Here is a 21,813-nt window from a genome sequence, read left to right as displayed (position 1 = left end):
TGGTATGTGTATTTTACCAGAATTAGTTTTTTAAGGGCTCACGGGCCCAGCCGCTCCGCGGCATGTGGGATCCTCCCGGACCGGGGCGCGAACCCGGTTCCCCTGCATCGGCAGGCGGACGCGCAACCACTGCGCCACCAGGGAAGCCCAAGGTGTTTTTTTTTAAGGGAAAAAACAAAAACAAACAAACAAAACAACCTTTGTTCAACCCAGGCTTCCAGGATACTGTATCTCAGCCAGGGTGATTCAGAGGGTTGATTTCCTACTCCTGCCTCATTCCCAATCCTCCACAATGCTGTCAAGAGTGATTAGCTGCTTAAAATTCTGCAGTGGCTCCATAATATCCTCTCTGTATGATCCAAGCACCTGCAGACAGAAGCATCTGCCCTGCCTCATTCTCCAATTCCATATACTCCCACCAATCTCCATGTACTCCATGTTCCAGCTGTAACTGTATTTCCAATTGCAATCTTCTCTTATATGCCCACTTCTCTCTCAGCTCTCTTCAATTAAGTTCAACAAGATTTCATTGAACATGCACTATGAATTGAGCATTGGGAGATAGGACACACAGATTAATTTATAGAATGTTTCTATTCTCAAGACCATAAAAGTCTAGTGGAGGGACACTCATAAAGATATCCCTTCTACTATGAAAAGGTTATCTATACTCTCAAGGAAACTCATCATAATTCTGAGCTTTAAAATGTTTTAAAGATACACTGTTGGTGGCAAATGTGTGCCAAAAATGAGTGTTTCAATGTAAAAAAAATTAGGAATCCATTATTTTTACTGTAGGAATTCCATGTATAGACCAAAATTAATAAAAAATTTGAAAATATTAATATGAAATTTAAAAAGCAAAACTCAAGAGGTGTGTGTATAAATATATATGAATATATATATTTATTAATATGTAATTATGTGTCAACACTATAACATTTTTATAGTAAAAAGGAAAAACTACAGGTACATTTCTTAATAGCCCATTTATCACTTTAAACTTAGGTAATTTTGCCTCTTTACTGGTTTCATAATTAAAGTTTCTCCTGCCATTTAGAGTAAACACAATTTCAGCCATGGGAGACAAGAATGACCAGTTCAAGTTCAAGGGTTCACTGCATGTGAATATCCATAAATGCTCCTTGACAGTCTTGGTAGTATAATGAACCCTGCAATTACTCAGCAGGCCATCACCACAATACATGAACATAATGCTTCCAACTTCAAACAACAAAACATTATACAAATAATACCAACTGTTACAGTTCTCATAGGGCTTTTGGAAAGAAATGAAATCACAACAGTTCCTCTTAAACCTTTATAAATTTGCAAAGAGTTTTGCTTTCCTGAGCTACACTTAGGGGAAATAATTAATACAGAAAGGTGTTGGCATTATATACAATTGGGAGACGCCAATTAGCAAAACCCTCCTTCAAAATGACACCAGTTAATTCCCACGTGAGCCCTCTGAGTGAAATAGCCTCTCTCTTAAACAAATGCCAGTGCCTCATTGTCTTTAGGAATGTCTCCAGTCATTCTATATATAACCTCCTGGGGTAAATGCTTCTGGCCCTGCCTTCCTGTTGCCTCTTCACTGAAGACATCATCTTCATTAAGTTAATTCATCTGAATAATAGTGTGCTTTCCTTTACTCTGGTGGCTCCTCCACTGTGGTAAGTTTACTTCTGCAAGACAATCTGACAACAGCAAAAAGTATCACCAAGTAGAAAGTAACACACAGATAAAAGATCATTAATTATTAGCACCCTTAAGAAAAAGTATAGAACACACCAGACAATATATGTGGACATGCGCATAAAAGTAGGCATCTCATCTACCAACTTAATTATCTGAGTGATTTGGAGATTAAAGTACAAGACTGAAAATGAAAAAAATTATATTCTATTTAAGATAATCCATTTTAACTTATATTTTCCCAGTCAATAAGCTGAAGACTGCTGATGTGCAAAGCACATTGCAATATAGATAATAAGTAGTAAATTCAAGATTTGTAACTTGGTAAATAGCTACCCTGTGCTATTTTCATCACAAAGGGTTTATTGTTACTGTGGGCATCTTCAGAGTAGGCTTGACATGATGGCTCAGCATTTATCATCCAGTTCAAAAGGAAAGATGAATAATAAAGCAAGCTGAGTTTCCCTCTCAGAACCACATACTGAGGGAAAAACATGTAGGATCTGGTCATGAGAAATGGAGAAATTTTGGTTCCCCCCACCTCCATGTTTTTAATCAGATAACTTCAGATAACTGGTTGACCATTTCAGACCCCAAGAGATTAATCTACAAATCAACTAGTATTGCTACTTCTAACTTTATTTTTGGTTTTTAAATAAAGTGAAACACATGAGAAAAAAATAAGTGAAGTGATAAATAGGTTCTCTCGGTTTGGAAACAAATATTTCTTTTCATTTTGTTTTACAAACCAAAGCTAAGGGGTCTTCTGACCCTAAAAGAGTACTACTCCTTTTTTAATTGGCCACAGAGAAAGAAGCAATAACCTGGACTATAGATAACTTTAAGCATTTAGTTAAGAAAAACCTGCCTTTCAGTTTTAAAAGTACAGACTTTATTCATATATATAAAACTACAGCACACTTCACCACATATTTTTAAAAATGAGATCCAGAATAATCTGATAATTATTATTTTTATCTAAAATAATATAGACATTATGGGGGAAACTTTTAATGTTATCTAGAAATTATATGAACATTAAAGGAAATTTTTTTCCAAAAAATGAAAAAAACTAGTAACAAAACTGAGAATATAAAGTACCTGACGTAAGAAATGGTGAGAAATCATGCTTAAAGTGAATGGAGTCAGTATGGACACAAAGTTATTTGATCACTTTACAAAGGTACAGCTTTACAAGAATGTTCTCAAGTCTATACCTTTGTGTAATATTAGAATTGTTCCTCACATTATCATTTGAGGTTGAACTCCTCACTAAGATTACAGAATCCAATAGAAGATGTGTATGATGAAAATGCTATAAATTAAGACTCAAATATCAACCTCCATATAATAAAATTATATTCTATAAAATGAGCAAAGATGTACTATACACAGTGATTATACAAAGGGCCCTGATGTATAGTCAAGTGTACTTGTGACACATGAAAATGCAACCATAAATCTATTGCTAGTCATGGTAAAACCTAAACAAATGTTTAACAATTATATTGGTTATCTGAAAATAGGTTATCAGTACCATATCAAGTCTTTCAAATTCACAGCATAAATATGAGCAATGTTCTTTACTTTCTCTTGGTAAATAAAACTATGGTCATCAGAGATGTTAGAAAACCATTCCAGTAAACTGACACTTTGATCACAGTTCTACAACAGGTATTCAAAAATGATTCCTAATGAAGATGATGTTTCTGAAAATCACTTAGAAATTTAAAAGTGGACTCCAAAATTTATCCCGTTCATTTTCTCTTCTTCTGGCTAATAAGTGTATTTGAACCAACTGAAGTAGCAACTTCTAAGAAACAATTCAGGTGCAAAATGCTGATCTATCAAGATACTTCACACTTCCACAACAATGAATGAATGAATGAATGCAAACAGGCCAGCCAGCCAAGTTGTTACCATTTTAACTCTTCAAAAGGGATATTTTCTGTTCACAAATCATTAGATCTTTCTTAACTTCTCTCTTTCTCTCAGGTCTCATATCCAATACATTATATCAAGACCTGGTAGCACTATATCCAAAATATATCCCAAATTGAACCACTTCTCAGCACTTCCACTGCAAAAACTCTAGACCAAGTTAAGATCTTGCAGAAACTTGTGAAACAGCTTCCTCTTTACTATACTGATTCCATATGTCCCGCAACAGACGGAGTTCTCCACTCAGCAACCAAAGAAACATCCACAAAGTGTAAAATCACATATCATTTTCTTGCTTAAAACTTCCAGTACAAACAAAACCACACTTGCTACTGTGGCCTACATGATTTGGCCTCTGCCTGCTTCTTTGACCTCATCTCCTATCGCTTTCCCCTTTGCCCAAAATGTTCCATGAATGCTGGTTTTCTCTTTATCCCTCAAACACACCACACTCATTTTCTCTCACAGTGCCTTCACTTGTTCCTCTATCTTATTCTCATTATTTAGATTTCAGTTCCATGAACATCGTAAGAAAAGTAACCACCAACTTTTCTAACTCATTTTATTTTCTTCAGATCATTTCTGGTTTGATAATCTTTGTTTTTGAATTTATTGCCCGTTTCCTCCTAAGCATCAGCACTTTGGAGGCAGGTACTTTGCCATGGTCGCTACAATATCCAAAGCGCCTGGCACACAAGTGGCACAGCTGATGTTTACGGAATGAATGAAGTAAGCTTTGTTATCTGTGCTCATACTGGATTTACAGATACGATAAACCCCTGTTGACTGTGTTCTAGAATGGCTTAGACCAAGGACTGAGGAAGAAGGAGGGCAACCCTCACAGTAGTAGATGCAGTGGGTTACAGAGGAAAGTAACAGGACTGGACACACCTCTCCCAATACCATGAGGTTTCTTAAGTTTGCCCTAGCAAGGACCTGGGAAGGAGGAGACAGTCAGTGGAATCCTAGAGAGTGGGGAAACCCTAAAAGGCTGAGACACTTGCCCGACAGATAAAATTTTAATCTGAAATGCAAGAAATATCTTCAATTGTCAAGCTCAATCATCTCTCATCATCAGAGAAAAAAGGGAATTTTCTAAACGCAAGATCAGATAAATCAATTAATGTTACTTCTTCCTTTATTGGACAAAGACTATGCAGTATGCAAATACAGACTCTAATATATTAGCTACTAGAATCAGTATTCAACTAGCTAAGAGTGTTAGCCTCATAGGATAAATTACAGACAGATTCAGCAATTCTTAATTCAACAGTACTATTAATAAGCAGTGTCATCTTGCTGGGTTTAAAATTTTTAGTGTGGTCTAATAGAAAGTGCCTTAGACTAAGGGTCACAGATCCCAGCTGTACTGCAATTAATCTGTCTTAGCATCAGTTCTTGCTAGAAAAGAGAAATCCCCTTATTCCTCACAATACTGTCATACTGAACAAACGACATATCATATATGAAAGCTTGTAACCTACAAGATATTGCACAACATTAAAGCCCTCACATTACGACTTCTTGTAATATATACTTTCTCATTCATGTGTATAAGCATGCATATATTAAAATGTATTTTGTGTGAGAGGTCTGTTTCATTTGTGGCATAGGCTTCAAAGCCAGAGAACCAGAAAATGTATTACACAAACATATATAAACAGATTTTAAAAGAAGTGAGTGTTGAAGGCTTGCCATCAGTGCTTCTAGATCTGAAGTAAGTTCAAGGGTCTCTGACGTAAGAGTTGGAAAGAACACAAAAACTGAAAACATTTTACCATACTAGAAGTTTTACTGGCAGGCATGTGCTGTATAGGAAAAGGCAGAGGTCTCTGAGGAGAGGTAAGAAAGGTATGGAGAAAAGTTTGGGGGGGTATGTGTGTTTAAAATGGAAACATGTTAGGTTTCATTTATTTTGAGCCCTATGGGCTTTTCATTTGAAATGGGAAATACTTTCACATAAAGGAGAATAAAGTTAGTGGCAATTTTACTGTAAAGAAGATATACTTGTGTTTATGGAGATAAAAAAAAGCATTCAAAGTTTTCCTCAGTTATAACTTCAGAGTATGATCCTGCTAACAGAGTAGATTCCATTTACTCTATCTAACCTGAGCTCCAAGATATTATTGGTAATCCATAACACAGTCCTTCCTGCAATAAATCGGGTTGCTCTCTTTACCTCCGTCATAAGGAAAAGAGACTTTAAATTAAATCTTTCTCATTTAAACTAGCAGTAGTAGTTTTATGGTAAATACTATTTTAATATCATTTAAATAAAGTCACATTTTGAACTCATTTCCGATATTTTTACAAACTCAAATTTCAGAAATTGCATCGATGTAACAGAAACAGAATTGCAGATACATGCGCTTATAAACATCACAGAAACCAAAAATATTTTCCTGTCATAGAACATAACACTAAAACTCTGGACTGGGTGTATCATGTGACTTTTTAAAGAACAGATAGCAAGGATCACCTAGAACTTCAATACAATTTCCTTCAATTTCTTATTTTGTTTCAAATATTGAACATCTGCCAAAATTCACAGAAAAACTGTGCCAAATCACTATATAGGATTTCTAACACCGTTCTAAAAGAAGCACACCCTAATAGAATTTGAGAAATGCTGATTAAGGTAGTTGCTTAATCAATGTGGTTAGAAAACACATCTGTTTTGGAATGCTTACTAGTAAGAGTGCACAGAAAGATATTTTCTAAAAGCCACTACCCTAAGACTTGCTTCCAAATGGGGAGTTTTCGTATTTTCTTTCCAGTAAAACAAAGTGGCGCTTTAACAACCATATGGCCCTGTGCTCTAAAAGAAGTTTCATTCAGCATCTATTTTTACACACAGGTTTCCTTATAAAATATACTGCAGTTACCAAGTTGAACGAGCCTTCGTGTTTCTGTAGACGAGGCCTCCTGCTACCAAATAAGTTCTCCACAGCACTGCTGGCAACAGTGCCTGTCCTATTTCTTCTCTCCCAGGGAATAAGACATAAAAAAAAAAACTATTGAATTGTTTTTCAAACAAGTTACTTCTCATTTACTTAGAGAGCTATTTTTTGTGAATACATATGTTAACAGAAATCTTTCCCACCTCTCACACACTCAGTAAGCATTCATTTTCTGCTGAGCTCTTTAAACATAATGTGCTTTACCAATAATACCTGAAAATAAACCAGTTCATAAAGCACACAAACATCCCTATTTCAGCCAATATTCATACAGCATTAACAATGTTAGTTTCAAATTTCTTAGGTACAGTGGTGGGTTCAGAAATATTTTTGTGCTCCATCGCTTACATATGCCCTATACATATATTGTATTTATAAAACATTACATAACTTAAAATTTTTTACGTCGTATGTCTGCCCTATTATATACAGAAGTCACTAAGAACTGACTTAGTGACTTTTTTTTTTTTTTACGCGGGCCTCTCACTGCTGTGGCCTCTCCCGTTGCGGAGCACAGGCTCCGGACGCCCTATTATATACAGAAGTCACTAAGAACTGACTTAGTGACTTTTTTTTTTTTTTACGCGGGCCTCTCACTGCTGTGGCCTCTCCCGTTGCGGAGCACAGGCTCTGGACGCGCAGGCTCAGCGGCCACGGCTCACGGGCCCAGCCGCTCCGCGGCATGTGGGATCTTCCTAGACCGGAGCACGAACCCGTGTCCCCTGCGTCGGCAGGCGGACTCCCAACCACTGCGCCACCAGGGAAGCCCTGACTTAGTGACTTTTAAAAGACCAATGATGAATACCAGAATGCTAAAAAAAAAAAAAGTATTTGAAATATACTACTGAGCATATACTTAGCTGTATTAATGTCATGAAAGAAAAATAATGAGCAGACAAAATTTAAACTGTTTAATTTGGAATCAAGTTACAGTTTTAAGGCTTCCCTGGTGGCTCGGTGGTTAAGAATCCGCCTGCCAATGCAGGGGACACGGGTTCGAGCCCTGGTCCGGGAAGATCCCACATGCCACGGAGCAACTACGCCCGTGCGCCACACAACTACTGAGCCTGCGCTCCAGAGCCTGTGAGCCACAACTACTGAGCCCGCGTGCCACAACTACTGAAGCCCGTGCGCCTAGAGCCCATGCTCGCAACAAGAGAAGCCACCGCAATAAGAGAAGCCACCGCAATGAGAAGCCCGTGCACCGCAACGAAGAGTAGCCCCTGCTTGCCGCAACTAGAGAAAGCCCGCGTGCAGCAACGAAGACCCAACACAGCGAAAAACAAATTAAAAAATAAAATGTTAGTTTTCATAGTAAATAAACACCTGATTTAAATTTTATCTACTGATCACAGGTTAACAAAAAAATCACATATGAATAAAAGATGAGGACAAATTTTTCAAATCATATGAACTGCAGCCTGAATTTGGCTGCTGGGTTAAAATCCACTTAAAAATCTCTAATGTGTAGCTACTCTACACCAAGGAAATCACAGAGGCTTTACAAACACAACAGCATGCAACATGGCACATACCATCATATTGGTCACACTGTATTCTTCCTAGGCTAAGTTAATACTATACTTTCTTCAATTTTAATATATAGTAAAAACTGAAAGAAAAAACTAAAAAGAATTTGTAACTGCTATTTCCCATATTTCAGACTATTTCCCCCATGAGTCACTTTTTTCCCTCAGTTTTATTTAGATATACTTGACATATACCATTGTATTCGTTTCAGGTGTACAACATAAGGATCTGATATATGTATATTTTGCTAAATGATTACCACATTTTAGTTAACTATTTAGTTTGCATTACTGTAGTTAACACTTATCCTTTCACATAGTGAATCATTTTTTATTCTTTCAGTACAAAAATTATAATTTGAAAGGGAAAGAAAATATTAAAAATTAGGAACGTGTTATTTATTGGTCATTCCCATACAACCCAATACTTGGATACCCACATATGACTGTTTCCTTAAACGTACAGCATTTCTTTGGGAAATTTCCAGCACCTTTACAATCCACTGATTATAAATGTGTAGTGTTTCATAAGTAGAAAGGCAGATTTCTCAATCCCTGCAATATTAACATTTGGGGGCCACATAATTCTTTTTCACGGGGGACTATCCTGTGCATTTTAGGGTTTTTAGCAGCATCCATTATTTCTACTCACTAGACGCCAGCAGTACTCTTTCCCAGAGGTAAAAATCAAAAAATGTCTCCAGACATTGCCAAAACTGCCCCTGGCTTGAGAACCACAGATTTGGATTTCCATTTTAACTGCAAATTTAAATTAGGTCAAGATTCTCTGATGAGGCATAGAAATACCATAACGAAACTTCATTATTAAAAACTATAAGTAGAGGGGGCTTCCCTGGTGGCGCAGTGGTTGAGAGTCCGCCTGCCGATGCAGGGGACGCAGGTTCGTGCCCCGGTCCAGGAAGATCCCACGTGCCGTGGAGCGGCTGGGCCCGTGAGCTGCCCCGGTCCAGGAAGATCCCACGTGCCGCGGAGCGGCTGGGCCCGTGAGCCATGGCCGCTGAGCCTGCGGGTCCGGAGCCTGTGCTCCGCAACGGGAGAGGCCTCAGCAGTGAGAAGCCCGCGTACCGAAAAAAAAAAAAAAAAAAAAAAAACAAACTATAAGTAGATAATTAACATCCAAATTCACATAAAGCTACACTTTTATCTTAAGTAACACTTAAATTTTATCATGGTACCAATAGCCGAAGTAACTATTTTTGATTTTCCAAAAATATCACCCAATTAAAATGCTACCTTTCACCATTTGAGGAAGGTTTTTTTTTTTGGTTTTTTTATGGACCAAGATGGCTAGAAGTACAGGAAGTTTTATCTGAAAAATGAACATAGACCAAGTCTTATAAATTGGCCCTAGTACTATTTCCTATCATAGCTCCTGTTTGTTTACATTGGAGTTCTTATAAATTGGGTGTTATTTCCTTTCCACTAAGTTTCAAGGTATTAATAGCCAAGGAGGTGTTTTTTGACTTCTCCCTCCTTCATTTTATCCCACTTTCCCCAGATAAATAATGCATTGTTTGTAACACAATTTTAAGACTGGTCCCCAAACTTCAAAATTATTATGAATTTATTTTACCTAAACCTACCCCTATACTTAAAAGCCTAACAGTCTCTTTAAAATGGAAATTAGCAAAATAGGCATCTGCTAGCAGGTACCTACTTTCCAACAGAATCATTTATCTAGTCATTTCACAGCTAAAACTTGCAAATTCTTAAGTAAATCAGTTCCATTTATTTTGACTTCCTGCCTAGGCTCTTCATTCCAGAGAAAACATTACTCTAATATGTTCATCCATTAAGTACTCTTAAAATTAATGTCCCTATTTAAGCAAAATTTCTTACCCTCACTCCAAAAAAAAAAAAAGGTACAATTAAAGGAAGCACAGATTTCTTTCATTTCTCTGGATAGTTATACTTGTCTGGTTTTAAAGAAGCACAGGGTTTGTCCATCAGTGATTTCTATTTGTGTGAGTTAGTAACTAAAATGGTAAAACAACTGGCTTTGTATGCAATCTAGCAGAGTGTCTGACGATTGCAAAGCTGTCCTTGCCTAGTGAGCTTCCAGTGCAAAAAGCTGTTGAACGTTCATGCACCCCAAATGCACATTCATTGTAATTAAACAAGAAGATTACACAGACATTGCTGACAAGGATTATCAAAATAAAACAGTGCCACCTGCCCCTTCCTCTCCCATTAATTAGTACAGAGTCTGAGGTGGCAATTAACAAGAAGCAGAAAAGGATCAGTAAACACAGCTCAAGCTGAACTTGAAGATTAACTCTTCCAGTTCAGGTCCCATTTCTTCACCACAGTAATGTTGATTTGACTATGCAAAGCCAAAATCAAATCCTGGGCTTTTTTTTTTTTTTTTTTAGTAAAACAGTACCATTAAGAAGACAATGGAGTTGTATAAAATAATTCCCCAAATAGCTGCCCCAAAATTTCATATAATTCCATGAACAAGGGGCCATTCAATATTTCACAGAGATGCAGAATACTAAATAATCCAGGTAATCTCAGTGACTAAAATACTTTCACATTATAAATTACAAATCTGTGGTAGTTAATATTAACTCTGAGAAACAACTAAGGTACTGTATGGTTAGTAGTAACTGGCACTCCCTCCCACATGCCCCCTGCTACTAAATAGCACTTTACGGGCCTAAGACCAGTATTTTTTTAAGGGAGCAAATGGCTTCATTATCCGTTTTATGGAACTATTATTAGTTACTTTTAAATTTAACCATTCACTCTTTTTAAAAATACTTTCCAAAAATAATACAGGTATTTCCATACAATTCCCAAATTGATCCGTAACTTCCCTATAGAGAGTATTATTATTCTGGAAACCTAAAATTATTTCTTAATAAAAAAGCACTGTAAATGCAAATTATCGACAAAATTAAAATGCAAATTTTATTACACTGTTACGTGTCCATAAGTGACACATGCCTAGGACCCTGGAATTCTCTTCCCAAAGAATCAGGTTGTATAATCTTTGGATAGCCAAGAGCAATTAGTTGCTGGCCATGTGAGACACAGTTGGGACAAGGAGGCTGAGATGTCCACATATATGCAAGATAAGTCACTTGTGGTGCAGTAAGAAAGTAGGGGGAAGAATACGGGTAGTGGGCCATGGGCCAGGGTCAGATCATCTCTCCCAAGGCAGTGGTAGTCCAGCACAAAATTCAAGTGAATCTGGGAACTCTACATTGAAACCTGGCCTTCCAACTTGTTTCATTTGAAAAACTTGAAAGAGCAAAGTCATCAGAGAGGGGAACTGCCTGCATGACTTGCTGAAGATTGAAGGTGAACTCTGCAGACTCCTCATTTAGGCGTTTTATGTGATGTCTCGTACAGTGCAGTTAAGGGAGCAGCTGAATCTGGAGTAGGGAGTAAAGAGCCTCCTCTCACACAAAGGAAGAGAAAGTGGGTATCTTCCCTGGAATTGTCAAATGTCTGGAAGAAGAGGCTAGAAGAGCAAAATATGATGATAAATGTTCTTCCCTATCCTTCTCTTGTCTGGTCAATGCTGCTGGGTCTCCCTAGAACAAACCATAGTCCTTTGTAGCAAGGCAATTATTTTGAATCTGTGCTATGCACAGTTATTTGGCATAACCTGTTGCTTTACATATATTTTTCTAACTGTTGGTAAATGGTACATTTATTTGTCAGGGCATGAGGATAAACATTTTTTATTTAACAGTGTGTTAGCTTAATCTATACATTTTAAATATTTGACATATGGTATATAGTTATCCATTTGAACTCTTGCCCTGGGCCCTGCAAAAGTTAGGGGTAGATCTGGAAAACATTTTGCAAATACCTTGATAAAGCCCTCCATCTCTCTCTCTTTCCCATGTTCTTCTTGTCTCTTATCCTTACAATCTGTATATAATTGTATATATACAAAATATTGCAAAGATATATACCTCTTCCATACTTTCAAACACACCAGAAAGAAAGGGGAGTGAAAAAATGATATACTTGTTCAAGTATTAGCCAATCTCTGTCATAGTAACAAAAGAAAAAACATGAAAACAAATACCAAACTACATCTCTATAAAGCTGAAGAAGATAGGAAAGAAGAAACCAAATATTTAACAGCTTTACCATAATTAGGGAAATTAAAAGTATAACACATAGACCTGGCTTTAAAGGAGCTTAAAAATAAGCACAGGACAGATTCTTTACTTGAAATAACTCCCACCACCTAACAAGGTACCTGGAGGACAGAAGGTACACAATAATTCGTTGAAATGAAAAAAATGAAATGGTAACAATTATACTCAGACAATACTAATATGTTAAGCAGTATTAGTCTAGACCTTGGCACAGAGGCCCCTGCTCTAATTTAGAGTCTAGAGAAGTGTCATCAAATTTTTTGGTCTCAGTATTCTTTCACCTTCTTAAGAAATACCAAGAACCCAAAAGAATTTTTGTTTATGTTTATTTGTGTTTATGTTTTTTGGCTTTATTTACCATATTAGAAATTAAAACTAAGGCATTTATAAAATATTTATTAATCCATTTTAAAATAAAAGTTATATACCTATTTATATGCTACCATAAATATTTTCATGAAAAATAATCCCATTTCCTCAAACAAAAATAATTTGATGAGAAGTATCTGGCTTAAGAGAAGGTAGATTCTCAACTCTGCTTCTGCTTTCAATATGTTGTGGTAAGTTGTTGTGGTTGAAGTATATGAAGACAATCCTGTCTCCCACAGATAAAAAGAACTGAAAAAGGGGGAAATATTTTAAAAGGCTTTTCTGATATTGTGGATATTCTTCCTTAATACTACACCAAAACTCAGCGTGGAGTAGTTTTTAGCTGCAATGTGGAATCTGAACCATAACAATGAAATATTTGTATTCTTTTACATTAAAATCAAGTCTACTACCCTGCACTTTGAATAGATCTTTTATTCATGCATAGTTTTATAACATCATACATTGATCCATGCAGAACTTGCAAGTGCTAACACATTTCCTTATACAATAACAAAAAAAATCACATCTGTTAATATCAGCACCAATATCATCAAAAAAGATTTTAAATATTTATGTACTCTCAAGCTCATGGTGGCAAACAAGTTTTCCAAGATTTGAGTTTTTATTTGGATTTTCACTTGAACAGAGATTTTATCAGCAGCACAAATACTGTTCATTATTTTCCTTGATAAGCTCACTTCATTATTTTCAAATGTCCACCAAATATCCAAGCCTAAATTGTCATAGTGTGTCAGTCATTCTTTCAATTTAAAATGATGACCCACTAAAAAGGAACTAGTTCTGCAACAATTCCTTGAGTAAAACCATTGTCCTTCAGTATGCAGAAGGCCAAGCATACTTCCATTTCATTACACAGAATATTAAAATAAGGCATGCAGTCAAGGGTTGAGATTTCATGAAGTGATCATTTCTACTGCTTTTATCAAGAACATTTGAAATTAAATCTTCATTTTTCTTTTTTTTCTCCAAGGGTTTGGCAGTGAAGAACACAAGGGTGAAATGTACAGCTGCTGCCACTACCCTGGTTGGTGCTGAGGTGCCAACAGTTTTCCCTACCGTTGCTTTTTTTTTTTTTAATTTTATTATATTTATTTTTTTATACAGCAGGTTCTTATTAGTCATCCATTTTATACACATCAGTGTATACATGTCAATCCCAATCTCCCAATTCATCAGACCCTACCATTGCTTTTGAACCATGGGCGCAAGCACTGGCACAGTGAAAAAAGGTAATTACCATCTTAGTGTTATTATTTAAATAGTTTTGAATTCACAAGTGCCCTAAAAGGTTCTTGGAGAGCTCCCAGGAGTTCAAGGACCATACTTTGAGAGCCATGGTTCTGGTCGCCCCCTCTCTTCACGTATCAGGGAGCTCGCTGGCACAAATGAACATCTCCTCACTCCCACCACCCCCCTGCCACAGCCCTTCTGGATAACGCTCAATGTAGCACAGAACTGTTTTGTTCTTAGCAGAGTGTATCGTCTTTAACCAGTATTTAGGGGGAAAATCTTTGGGAAACACTGACATTTCAAAAAGGCATCAGTATGTACTGAAAGCAGTAGGTCTGAGTACTAATTAAGCCTGGTAATAAAAATCCACAATTCTAACCACTTAAGTTCCAGGAATCTATTTTATGTGTAAAATATTTACATTAAAGATGTATAAGGTCCCTTTTAGAATGCTGATGTTATAAAATCAGATAAATGAGCCAGTATGATTTTACCCTACACGAAACAGGGAATTCCATCATCCCCAGACCATATTCCACAGCCAGGTTAATGAACTTTCACTCTTTGTAAAATGCGCTATAAACTGAAGAGGAATGTAATTCAATTAACTAATTGAGTACTAGTTGGAGTGTAGAATAATATTAAAATTTAAATAGCTGCATCAAGTCCTCATTTTACTCACAACTCTCACTCACCTTGTGCAATATTTTTTTTTTTTTTTTTTTTTTTTTTTTGCGGTACGCGGGCCTCCCTCCGCCGTGGCCTCTCGGACGCGCAGGCCCAGCGGCCATGGCTCACGGGCCCAGCCGCTCCGCGGCATGTGGGATCCTCCCGGACCGGGGCGCGAACCCGGTTCCCCTGCCTCGGCAGGCGGACTCTCAACCACTGCGCCACCAGGGAAGCCCCTGTGCATTTTTTTTAAGTCAACGGGTAAGGTTTTTTCATTGTTTTTTAAATCACGGTAGGTGAACCCCAGAAAAGATTGTCTCTATCAACCTAATTATTCTTAATAGCTTTGAATCTACATTTCTTGGATGAATTCTTCCAACTATAAGATAGTCCAGCTTCTGAATTTGGATGCTGATATAACATTTGCTGAATTAACAAATATTTATGCTAATCACAGAACTTAGAAGGGAGTTGAGAGTTAATCGAGTAACAGAAAGCCAAATATGTTGCCATTCTTCCTTGCTCTCTCAACTACTGCAGGAACATTTATTCATCTAACCAATATTTATTTACCTACCTACAGCCAATGGTGTCACGCACCATTCTAAGCTCCAGATACTGCAACATATAAAACAGAGTCCCTGGTCTAATTTAACACTATATATTTTTTTCTACTGACACAGAAGTAGCCTCAGAATTCTCAAAACACTGCATGAAGGAACCACTACTCGTCAAATTTGCCACCCAGATTCAGTTAAATATCTTCATTTTAGGCTTATAAAGTGTCTGACATGATGCTAGATGCTACAGGAGATGCCAAAGAAATAAAAGATAATAGTTTCCACAGAAAAACTATAATTTAATAATTGGGGAAGATAATCTATGATAAAAATAGTATGATAAAGTGCCCATTTTATAATATAAAATAACAAGTACAACATACATCTAGATTTCAATGTAGGTTGGTGACATCAAACAGTATCTGTCTTCTAATTTATCACCTCTTTACCCTTACTATTTTCTTGCATACCCATGTATCAGTACTACTGTTCTAGAAGTTTTACATGTTCTAGTTTTCTTTAATCGTCTTTAAAAACACTGTTCACTACCCTGTATATAGAAAAAAAGAACACATAAATCCTGAGAAGCAGGGCAGTCTCAGTACCTGTTTTCTCAAGCAAGACAGCCTTTTCCAGAGCACAAAGAGCTGGCCTGGGGCAGCATCTCTGCATGGGGTGGGCTGTCTCTTTTGTGAAGCCCATTCACGTGGGTCCTTTAGTACTCACCCATACCTGTAAGTCAGCCAAGGAAGCAAATGTCCATGTTTTCTCAAAGGAAAATCAGATAACAATAATTTTATCCAAAATAAAATCAGTTGGAGGAAATTTATGAGGAACTATCCTTGCAGGGTTCAAACTAGAAAATTAACTATAAAAATAAAATACTATGACTTTTACATAATCAAATTGAACAGAGTCACTGTTTGATGGGAAAAATAACTTTTGAAAGTCACATTTATTAAATTTCTTTCTCTATTTTGTATATCCTCCTAATTCACCTTAAAGACCACACAATGTTTTTTCAGTTGAAGAACTAGTTATTTAATGAAAAAGTTACATAATTTTTTTTAACACAAGACAAATACATTTTAAAACAACAACATAAATCTCCCATTTAAAGAACTGATTTCACATTTTCAATATTACCATAAAGTTTAGTCTTCTGGGAGCTCTCTTAAAAATGCTTTCTTACTTATTTCTGATAGGCCCCTGTTTGTTTTTATGAGAGACAGCATTACTAACCCAAACTGTGTTAATTATTAAGAAACTCTTTTCTCAGAAATTTTGTGCTTTCCTCCAAGTACTATTGTGTTATAGCATCTTTGTATAAATACTTTTAATTTGACCTGTGTTATAAAAGTCTATGTTCAAGATGTAGTTAATGAAGGACAGATGTTTAAAACATTGGGTTCACAATGAAGTTGTAAATACTGCTGGCACAGTAAATTCTGTCATTAATTTTAGTCTGTTTATGCAATAAGGATATTTACACAGCTGGAAAAGCACCAAAAATAACTGTCCTATGTAATATTAATTCAAATCAATATTAATTAGAAGCAGCATAGGTACAATTATATCAAAGTATATAAAGGCCAGGTTAGTGTTTATGCTTAAGACTAGAAATAAATCAAATATATCAAGAATCAATTTCTCTTGGATTAATAACACTGTAAATAACTGAAATGGTTCACAACTTATTCACTTTTTATCTTGGACAAATTAATACCTCACTTTCTCCTTCTGCCTAAAAACACATACCCTTCCTTGAACAGACCTTAGGTTCTGGACATATCTGTATATCCACAGACTTCTTTAGTTGATCCCTTAGTTCCTCAATTGTCTAACATATTCATGGGAATAGTTATTCAAATTTCTTCATGAAACCATGCATTTTAACTTAATGTGTTAAGAACAAGATAGGATTTTCTTTTTCCATTTTCAATGGCTAATGAACTTTAAAGGTATCCATCAGGGACATTTCAAAATGAGGCACCTACACATAAAATTTATAACTGTAGAGCAATGTCCATTTTTCTACTTTCACTGATATCTTAAGTTGAATACATGAGACAAAATAGGCTAGTCATAACCCATTATCCATTCTCTTCCCTTCTTCCTTGGCAACAGAATCCTGGGTTTTGAGGGTAGCAATATACCCAGCTAGAAGACCATGATGTGGTCATTTGATTAAAAGCTGGCCATGAAATGTAACCAGAGTTGGGAATCTTGAACTGCTGCTCACAAAAAGGTACTTGACTAAATGATTTCTCCATATGACCTGTCCCTGACTTCTACCTCTTTCCTACTGCCTAAAAATTAGACATGACAGCTGGAATGATAATAGCCACCAAGGACCAAAATATGTCTTTGGAGATGGAAGCCACATGCTAGGTTGGTGGAATAGGAAATTAGAAAGAGATAGATCCTTGATGTCTATGGAACTGCCACACCGTACCTGAATTGCCTGCCTCTGGACTTCTTCATATGAAAGAGAAATAACCTTCTATTTTTCTACCATTACATCCAGTTCCTGTTAATTACAACCAATACAATTCCTAAATGATAGGAAATACGGATCCAGAATATGAGAAATTAAACATCGGCCTGATGAGGGTGACCCTAGCACTTCTACCATATGTTATAATCCTAACATATCTTTGACCTATGTGGACACCAAAACTCATTCTAAAACAAATTTTCTTAGCTATTACTGAACAATTTGAGTGGTTTTCTTATTATAAAACATCATTGTTCTGGATTAAAGGGTTATGGAACTCTTGGTTGCAAAGATTATTCCAATTCCCTGGAGTTTAAACAACTATTCTAAGGGAGGAGCTAAACAAATCTTCATATGGATCAAGTATTCAAGTATTGCATCAATAATTTGAGGAACAAAGACTCTCAACTCCATTCTCTTTGAAATTCAACAATTTTGGATTTTTTTTTACGAACTGGAATGATTCTGAGAGCAAAAAACACTAAGACACTAAAAATAATGGGAAAGAGCATCAAAATCAGGTCCTAGATGATGGAGCTGTTAGAGAGAACTGGTTCCAATACTGTGGATAACTGAGAATGTAAGTTTCTCCAAAACAGAGAGGGTATCACTTCAGGGTAAGCAAGGAACCATTGTAGCAGGAGTAGAAAACATGCCAATGAACAACCGTCCACCGGAATGTACATAAACAGTTTTCAAGAGTGACACAGAGTGGCAGGTACAGAACAACAAGAGTAGGAAAGATGGTAAGTATAATTTTCTAAGTCTGAGATGACTATGCTTACACATGGAAATGCAAAGTACTCATCCTTCCTCTAAAATGGGCCTCTCCTATATTTTCTATCTCAATAAACCATAGTAACATCCACCCAATTGGCCAGGTCAGACAACATGAAAATATATGTCACTATTCTCTCTCTCTGCCCTGCAAATCTGTTCGATTTATGCTTTTTTTAAGTCTTTAAAGTTTCCCCCATCTTCCAGCCCTCTGTCTCTGTCTTAAGCTAATGTCTTCCTTGGGTTTCCATCTGTCAGTATGCCCGCCCTTTGACTTGATTCTCAACTCCAGTCCACCCATTCTCCACACTGAGACAGGCACTCTTCGCAAGTGAAAAATCTCGCTTTACAAATGAGGAACTTGGGCCCCAGAAGGTTAACTAATTTGTTAAAGTTCATACAGTTACTTGGCGGTAGAGAGTTTAGGCTCTCTAACTTCACAGCCTATCCTTTTAATCTCTTATCAAATTATTAAGCCTTCTTCAGATAAATTATCAAAGTAGAGATTGAGGTTATCTTGAAAACTGATGCCTGAACCTGCCACATACTCTATAACTTTTTCTTAAATATAACATTTTTTTCAATTACATGAAGTCAACTTTAATCTACTTTGAGTTCTCTTTTGGGAAGAAGAAACTCTGCCTCATTAAACATCCATGTATGCTTTATAAGATAAATGGTAATATGTAAAAGAACATTCACCTTAGGATGAAAGAAAATGCAGTTGTAGATAACAATGTCTACAATGCTGTAGGTACAACAATATGTTCTTGTATAAAAGCTGGGCTGTTTGGGGTATTCAGGTACACGAGCCACACAGGGAAAACCTAACATATAACTTAGCACATATTTCACTAAAACAGCAGCCTAGACAGCTTTCATTCAAATAGATTAGCTGACAAACAGAAATAATTTTTTAAAAAAATCCATCCTAACTTAAGGAAGACTAGCAAAATGAGCCTGGTTCCACTGGGGCATGAAGGTTCATTACAAACTCAAGTTTAATTGGGTAGGTAGCAATTGTTCCAGCAACATTTGGGAAAATATGCTCATTTATTCTTTAATTTATACTCATACATGTAAGTCATATTAATATATTTCATTAATGAAATCTTAAAATGCATATATGTATATGTGTAATGCATATATGTATATTTAGTACAGTAGAATTTCCCCTTCCAAAAAAGCTAATAATAAATTGAAATTGGCTTCGTGGAACTGAGGAAATATGATATTTATGAAACCATTTGTGAGGTACACAGTAATATAATGGAGCAAAATGGAAAAGGAAAAGGAAGCATGTGGTCCACATTTTTCTCCTCCTCCTCCTTTTGGCTTCTCTTTATTATATTTTTTGACAAAATAAGAAAATAAGGTTATTTTAAAAATTAAGTACCCTATCAGTACCTTTGGGGAAGGATATTGACTTTGCCAAGTCATCCCAAAGTTGAAAATTTGTTTGCTCAGGGTTTTTATTATGAAACATTTCGGTAAATGCCAAAAGCATAGAGAACATGTAATGAATACAGATGTTTATCATCAAGATTAAAAAAGCAAACATTACAGCTACAACCCCGTACAGCCAATCCCAATCTCATACACCCTCCTCCTCCTTTTACAGGTAATCACTACCCTAATTTTGCTGTTTATCATTGTCACACATATTTTAATGTGTGTATGTGTGTGTGTGTATTATCTATATATGTATGTGTGTATACAGCATGTATATGCATATGAATATATGAGTATAAACCATATATACTCTTTATGGAATGTTTAAAATATTTTCTGTAAATGACATAATCCATGTGTCCTTCAGTAGCTTATTTTATTTTAGTCAATATTATATTTTAATGATTAATCCATGTTGATAAACATAACTCAAGTTTATTCATTTACGTGCATAACTCTACAGTTATTCACGTATACAGTCATTTATCTATTCTACTGTGGATGAACATTTAGATGATTTCAATTTTTTCCATTAAAATGTTACAATAAAGATGCATATTTCTTCTCACAGAGTTTTCATCACTCTCATTCTTCCCTGAAGCATTCTACAAGACAATCCAAGCTCAAAAAAAAATGAAGCTCCTTATTGTCCAGAAGTATATACCACTTAAAATTCAGGGGGAAAGCTTACTGAAAGATTACACTTACGTGCAATATTTCATGGACGCTTAACAGTTCTTAATGACAAAGTAACCAAATGTTAACTAAAGAGATTTTACTGGTTTCGGAAATACTGTAGCTTCTGAGGATTACAGTTTAGTAGACAGGATAGCCAACTGTTACAGAATGGATTCTCAAGTACGGAGTATCATCTAATACAACAGAGTGTCATCAAATTGAACATTTCCCAGAAAAATAAACTGCACCACTGCATTATGATTTTCAAACAAATTATTATATTCTTATAGAAAAATACATATTTGGTGATATATTCAAAATAAGAAGCTAACAGTACCCGAAATCACATTTTAAAGAATGTGCTGAACTGAATTTGTGTTAAAACTTTTTTTAATCTAATTTCGTGGTTAAGAGCACAGCCTTTCAAATCAAGTAGCCCTATTTTGTAGCTGAGCTCCACTTTTTACCATTTATCCAAATTTCGGTTACGTTATCTGAGTCTCAGCTACATCACCCATAAAGTTGGGATGATAAAACCTACCTTGTAGACTTTAATACAATTTAAATGAAATAATGTATAAAATGTAATTACCCTTGCTGCTGCTCTCTACTGCTATAATGGTTACTGTCATTTATTGGGATCCAGGCTGGGTTCAAGGTTTAGATGCTGATACATGCAGTGACACATAGGTTAGGGCCTAATTCTCTCCAGCTAGGTAGTGCACCACCAGATTTATCTGGGGCCTGAGAAACCACCTGAGAAATAATTTAAACCTGATCCACAATAAGAGTTTGATATATACAGGCATGTCTGAATGCCTGAGAATCTAGGGTTGTATATGTGTGTATAAGCAAGAGAAAGAAGGAAGTGGGGGGAAAGGAGATGAAGAGACTGAGATTCACTGACTGATCAATCGATCTCAGGGCTGAAGCTACAACAGAATTGCAAAATTTCTAAAAGCAATTTTTTAGCTGGAAGCAGGACCTCTGAGAGAGAATTTTCCATAGGGAAGAAATGAAGCAGCAAGCTAAAGTTGGCAATAAGACCCAAGATTCAGAAGAGAGTAACGCTTCTGGCAATAACTTGATAAATGTGAATATAACCCTTACTGATCCAATGGCCTTGGGGACATGTGTGTTCCATAAGAACAGAGGTAAAACCAGAACACACAATTCCACAAAATCTGTAACTCTTTTTTTTTGTTTGTTTTTTTGCCGTACGCGGGCCTCCCACCGCCGTGGCCTCTCCCTTTGCGGAGCACAGGTTCCGGACGCGCAGGCTCAGCG

At 36.3% G+C, this 21,813-nt stretch overlaps 1 protein-coding gene across 23 annotated transcripts in view; it reads right to left on the bottom strand.

Moving 5' to 3' along the window:
• Positions 1-21,813, bottom strand: part of BMPR1B (bone morphogenetic protein receptor type 1B) — a 454,241-nt gene that overhangs the window by 148,619 nt on the left and 283,809 nt on the right. The gene's annotated exons all lie outside the window — the stretch shown is intronic.

Source organism: Physeter macrocephalus, chromosome 7 (assembly GCF_002837175.3).
Source record: "Physeter macrocephalus isolate SW-GA chromosome 7, ASM283717v5, whole genome shotgun sequence".
Classification (NCBI taxonomy): domain Eukaryota; kingdom Metazoa; phylum Chordata; class Mammalia; order Artiodactyla; family Physeteridae; genus Physeter; species Physeter macrocephalus.
The sequence above is the reverse complement of the archived record's forward strand: the minus strand, read 5'-3'. Positions and strand labels throughout refer to the sequence as shown.